Source organism: Pinus tabuliformis, chromosome 7 (assembly GCF_031772625.1).
Source record: "Pinus tabuliformis cultivar Carrire ecotype Pingquan chromosome 7, CPIR1, whole genome shotgun sequence".
In the NCBI taxonomy this organism is placed as follows: Eukaryota; Viridiplantae; Streptophyta; class Pinopsida; order Pinales; family Pinaceae; genus Pinus; species Pinus tabuliformis.
The window spans coordinates 261024032-261030523 of NC_142293.1; positions in this window are offsets into that span (position 1 = coordinate 261024032).

Sequence of the window (6492 nt, forward strand, 5' to 3'; positions counted from 1 at the left end):
GGATTTTTGTTGATATTTGTGGCTTTCTTTGTTTGATTCTTGTGCTCTTTCTTGTTCTGAAATATAGAGGGGTTTGCCTTCTTCTTTTTCCTTTTTTCTTGACTGGGGTGCTGAGAGCAGTGAGGGCAACTACTGCCCCCCTCTCAGGGGCCTCTGGAGACACCCTAGGTGACTCCAACTTTTGTTCTTCCCCTTCTATTTCAATTCCTTCTTCTTCTCTGTGTTTTTTATCTTCTTCCTCTTGTTTTCCTTCCTTATCTCCATTAGTTTCTTCCGTAGTTTCCTCCTCTGTTTCAACATCATCCTCCTTCTCTTCTCCCTCTTCTTCTTCTGCTTCATCATGTTCCTCTGTGTCAGCTTATTCTTCTTCATCCATCCCATCCTTATCTAACTCTATATCTTCCTCTTCCTATTTTTTCTCCTCCTCATTGACAGAATGACTAACATCATAAGTGAGGGTTTTGATGTCATCCTCTGTTGGTAAGTCTTTGAAGACTGACCATATTATAGGGATTCTGAGGTTTTGGAGGGAATCCTTAATGAGGACCCTGATCAACCCATGGTGAGCAAATTGTTGGGAATTCCCTTCTTTTACTTTGTTGCTGAAGTCTATGAGTGATTTCATTAAGAAATAGGGTATGCTGAGTCTTTGGTGAACTAGTGTCTCTACCCCAAATCTTAATTCTTCAAGGATCCTAAAGTGGTAGCCATAAACAACACTGTATCTACCCTCACATGAGATATATTGATCCAAGTGGATGTTGGTGGCCACCCACCTATCCCATTTGGACCCCCACAACTGTCTCTTTTAGTTTTTTCAATTTCCTAAATTGTCGCACAGTTTACTATTTTTAGCAGTTTTTCGGGCCCTGAACTTTCAGAGCCGTTTTGAGGCCCTAAACAACGTTTTTTGGGAAATCTGGGGGCAACATGGGTCCATGGACTGATGTTGCCCTTCCCAAAGTGGTAGTGTTCGGATAGATATTTCTAACGAGCTATTGTCCACGTCAAACGGAGATCATATGCCAAAGTTACAACCCCGGGAAATTGATGTACCAATTTACCCAAATGGGACCCACAATTTGGCATTTCATCTTCTAGGGTTAGGTTTTGGGATGTGAAGGGTTTTCAATTGTTTCTCAACAATAAATAGGCCTTCGAGCCTCATTTTAACAAAGTTCAAAGGCATGTATCCGCCACATCTCTTCTCAGAGATAAGCTACCATCGCCCTAGCTGTTTATTTCCATTTTTTGTTTGTAAGCATATTTCAGTATTTTACATTAATGAAATGAAGTATTATTTCCACTGCATCTCTGTGTTTATGGTTATCTCTGTAATTTGTTGCGTTCCTATTTAAATCTGGATCAGTGGTATCAGAGCAGTCTGCTTTTTCTCTTTTTGTCTTTGCATGCCCCCAACGAAGTCGGGATATAAGGAGTTAGGGCTTGAACTGGTCGAACCTTTGCAAGAGCAGCTTCACAAATCCCGATGGCCTCCCATGGCGGATGAGAAGAAAGACGAGGGGGCAGGAGATCCTATCAAAATCTTGCTCGAAGAAGCCATCGAGTGGCAAAGGAACGCGATGATGGATAGCTTTGCGCAAATCCTTCAACGGCTACCTAGAGGCGACGTATCAGCTTCCAACAACTACTCTGGAAACACCACACTGTTTAAGGTACAAGTTAATTTTGAAATCTCCATCTTCAAGGGTCAAATAGATGCAGATGCCATAGATAAATGGTTAAATCTGCTAGAAGGGTATTTTTATATTCATGAATTTCAAGCTGGGAAAAGATTGTTTTCACTCTTCTCAAAGCAGCCCCTCATGTCAAGGACTGGTGGGAAATCTACTGCGAGCAGAAGAATGAAAGTACTGGCTCACTATTTTCAGCCACACCCACTTGGGATTCATTCTGGGATGCTGTCAAGGAGCAATACTACCCTGTCAAAAGCTATGAGGACAAATACATCAAAATGGACCACACTGTGGCAAGGACAGGACCAAGATGTGCCAGAGTTCACAAACATTTTTCATACCCTTTGCACACAGTTGGGTATCAAAGATTCTGAGCTGCATCTGGTACTCAAATACTGCGGCTACCTACACAGATACATCCAAGAAGAGATGGAGTTCCTAAACATCTCCTCGCTTGGCACAACGTACCGATATGCTATCAAAATTGAGCAAAAATTTAGATAGAAGAAGCGAGACTTCAGATCTGCAAATCCAAAGACCAAAGGACAAAGCCAAGGCGGGGTGACCCAAGACAACCCGTCGAAGCCACAAGAAAAGAACAACATCACAAAGTCGAAGAAGGGCACAGGAAAGTGATGTGAGTTCCACAAGAGTCCCACTCATAACACAAGTGAGTGTTGGACCAAGCAGTCGCTGGTGGCCGAGTTGAAGGCTTCCAAATCAGATGCATGTTCCGACCCTGAGCCAGAACCTAACAAGGGGAATGGCAAAGGGAAGCAGATAATTGATGCGGAGCCCAGCGCTACTGTTGCCACCGCCAAGATCCAGAAGAATGAACACGAAGATCTAGAGGAGGGGGGGCGTCTTTTCCACTCACAGATGTGGGTGAAGGGTTCGCCACTGCAATTCATTGTCGATAGTGGCAGCCAAAAGAACCTCATTTCAGCAGAGTTTTTGAAGCATTTAGGCCTACCGAATACACCACACATGCAACCGTACAGTATCGGGTGGCTTCATGAAGGACGAGATCTCAAAGTTCACCAGCAGTGCCACCTTCCCTACAGCATCAAGCCCTTCACAGACGAGGTATTGTGTGATGTTAAACCTCTGGATGTTTGTGATGTACTATTGGGCTAGCCATACTTGTGGAGGTGACATGCTATGTATGAGTCAAGGCCTCGTGCTGTCATTATTTCTTTGGATAATTCATTATACATGATACCAGAGGTAGCCCCACCTACCGCCACCTCTTTGATCACTGCCAAGAAAGGTAGCAAGCTCGTCTCCCAGACTAGGAAATTCATTTTCCCTCTCGTTCACTCCCAAATTAAGGGGAAGATCGTTGCTACGTCCATGACCCCCGCAAAGAGTTCCTCCACACAGCAGCAGCAAAAAAGGGATACGGTCATGATAGAACACAGGTGTTAGAGTCGGTTTGGTCAGTCCTCCGTCAGAGATCAAAAATCTTTATGCATTTCATGTTTAGGTGTCTCGCTCCATTCACTCAGCTGCATTTCGCTAGGGGCATGCCATAATCTGACGGAGAAGGTCATGCTAGTCATTTCCCCTCATGTCTGTCTCCTACTGGCTTATGTCTTTGTGTCAAACAATAAAAAATTCCACAACAGTCAAGGTCTGGTCCTTTAATGGACAAAAGTCATTTTTAGTCATTAGGTCTAGGAATTGATCAATTTGGTCTTTAAATATGTCCATTAAAGCCATGCAGGCCAGAGTGATGTTCTTGCAAAGTAATGATCCGCAGAGTTTCATCATCATATTGATAGACTTCGACTATTCTTCAAAACTCTGTTTTGAAGAAAAGTCAAATAGTGTCATTTGTGACAAAATTTTCAAAAAGAGTCGACAGTTGATTTCTTCAGGTGCAGTCATGATTTCCATGACCAGAAGCTCTCTCATGCAATCCTTGCAAAAAGTGTCGAAAATTTCATCGTTTGAGCCAAAATTTCAGAGGAAAAGTGAAAATCAGGGTTATATTAAAATCAACGAAAAAGTGTTGAACAGGACATTAGAAAAGTGGGTTTTATAAAAAGTAAATTTAAAACATGACCTCCAAGGCTATATATACAAGTTTTCATCAAAATCAAAGGCATTGTACTAATCCAAGCCTTGTAGAAACGTTGCAAAGGGTGTGAGTGTGCATCGTGAGTGTTTGAGGGAGTTGGACGTAGTTTGAAGGCGCGCGGGGCACACAGACAGGAGCGTGGCGCACTCACCGGGCGCGGCGCACACAGAGCCCTCCGACGGTTCAAAATTACCACTGGCGCGGTGCACTCAAAGCGCACGATGCACTGGGCTTTGCACATAGTGCACAGGGATAAAGCGCCCAGAACCTACCAAATCCACTCAAATTGTTTGTGGAGCTCTTCTATTTGCAATGTAGGCTACCTAAATTCAATTGTGCACCAATTTTTATGGGTAATATGAGGATTTTATGCCTATAATAAAATGCGAAAATTTTTCATAAAGCAAACACAAAGAAGACGCCAAAGAAAACCATTATGCTAGGGTTTGTGCTACAGTGATATTGCTACCAAGGTTATTCTTCCTACCCTACCCCTGTCCCTTATTCCCTATGTCATTGTCCCCATAATCACTACCCTAACACTACCAAAATCATACTCCCTTTCCCCTCTTCCTATTGCTAAATAAATCCCAAACCCTACCTTACAAACCCTAAAACCTTACCTTGCCAAAAACACAAAACCTACCCTATCAAAATACCCCAAAATCCCCTGTATATCCCTAATTTTTTTTTCCTATAAACCCCTATTCCCATTATATTATCCCCCTCCTAATACTCCCTTTTTAATTGTCCCCTTGGTGGCAGATTGTCAAAGCAACCTCCAACTTCACTATAATCAAAGGGCAGCCTAAATTCAGTTTACAGAACAACAGTCATGGCATCCGAGGTTTCATCAGAATATGAGAAGGGGACCCACAGTGATACAGCTTCAGGAGAACAGGCCCCTAGGAGACATCACTGGAGTGGAAAACATGTTAGAGATGAGCCAAACACCCTCACCGAGTTGCAGGTATGCCCTCTTGCTATGTCATGTTTCCAGCATTTAGCATGTCTTGAATTTTGTCAAAGGGTGGAAAATGTCAGAGTTCATCATGAGTTGGCCTGTCTTTTTGCACTTCACCTACATGGAGGTTAGTATATCTTGGCTGGGGTCACTTTCACATTGACACCCGAAGCCATATTAGTGGCAACAGGCATACCAAATGTTGGAGAACAGTGGCATAAGAAGAAGAAGGTGGAGAGGCATCATTATGAGCCTTACATTAAGGCCAGTTGCTTGAGTCAGCTCACGAGAGTTTTCCTGTTCAGATTTTTGAGAGATGAGTATGCTCCGCTCATGAAACTGATCATGAAATACTTCAATTATGAGGGGAGGTTTTCTCGCCTTTATGCCTATCACATCAGGTTGCTCATGCACTTTACCAGGGTGCAAATGATGAACCTCCCATTTTTCATCTTTGGGAACATAGAGAGGATGAAAAATTTCATGCAGCACAAGACCCATCGACAACAGCTTAACAGTGTTTATCACTTTGCTCTTATCCGGATTTTGGTAGATCATCAGTTGGGATTGCAGGGTATTGCTTGGGAGGATTTCATCTCCTGTGACTTCTTCAGCGCTCCACAGGTAGTATCAGAGGCAGAGCATGAGATAGGTGGTCCATCTCATCAGTATGAGTGACATGAGACTGCTACTATGACAGTATACATCACCTATCAGAGAGGCAGTAGACCCTTATTTGCAGTAGAAACGCGAGTGTTATCTCCACTCGGGGTGGAAGGGGCCTCGCTTCCGACATTGACATCACATGAGCAGGGCAGAGGTAAGGAGCCAATGTAGGAGGAAGGGCCATCAGGTGAACGAGAGACCGAATTCATTCTCCTCCATGATGATGAGACAGATACAAAACCAAAAAATGTAGAACTTACAGAGATCATCCAGGAGCAGCAATCAGTGATTGAGTCCTTATCCCTTGACTTGGAGATGGCCAAGTGGAACATGAAGTACCTAGAGCAGAGAAACAAGCAGCTTGAGGATCAACAGGTGATTATGGAGCTGCAAAACATTCGTGAACATCACCAAGCTGCTCAAAGGAGAAGAGTTGAGCTCACATCATTGGAGCAAGAAATCAATGAGGATTGGGAGGCCCATCTCGAGAGCGTGAACATGCAATTGGAGAGGCTGCTGAAAAAGGTTGATCAGGACCTTGCCTTGCTGAGACACATGGCTTATCATTACATGACACGAAATATGAGTGCAAGGGCCCAGATAAAGAGTTTGAAGGCGAAATTGAGGAAAGCAACAAGAAAGGCAAAAGAGGAAAAAGAGCAAGATCGGCTTCGAATCTTGGCTGAGGCTTCCTTGGCCCATCATAACACCCCATAGGGAACCTCTAGCCCAAATTTCAAGAAATTTGGGGAATTTTTGGTCACATGACAAATTTTTGGGAAAAACACAGGGTTTTTCTCCCTGTGGCGCGGCGCTAAAATTATAGAGCTCCAAATGAGGAATGGTTTGCATTTTTGGATTCAGAATGGAAAATCATGACTACTAGTTCCCAGACAAGAAATTTTGGCAAGATATGAGTCTCCAAAAGGTCAAAAAACACCCAAAAATGGCCTCTCTGCCCCTTTTTTGACACACAGGAAGCAGTGTTGGGAGAATGGAGATTTGGAGGGGCAAATGAGCACCAAATTCAAAAATTCCAGTGAGGTTAGAAAGTAGACAGGACATGCTTTCCAACAAGCCCA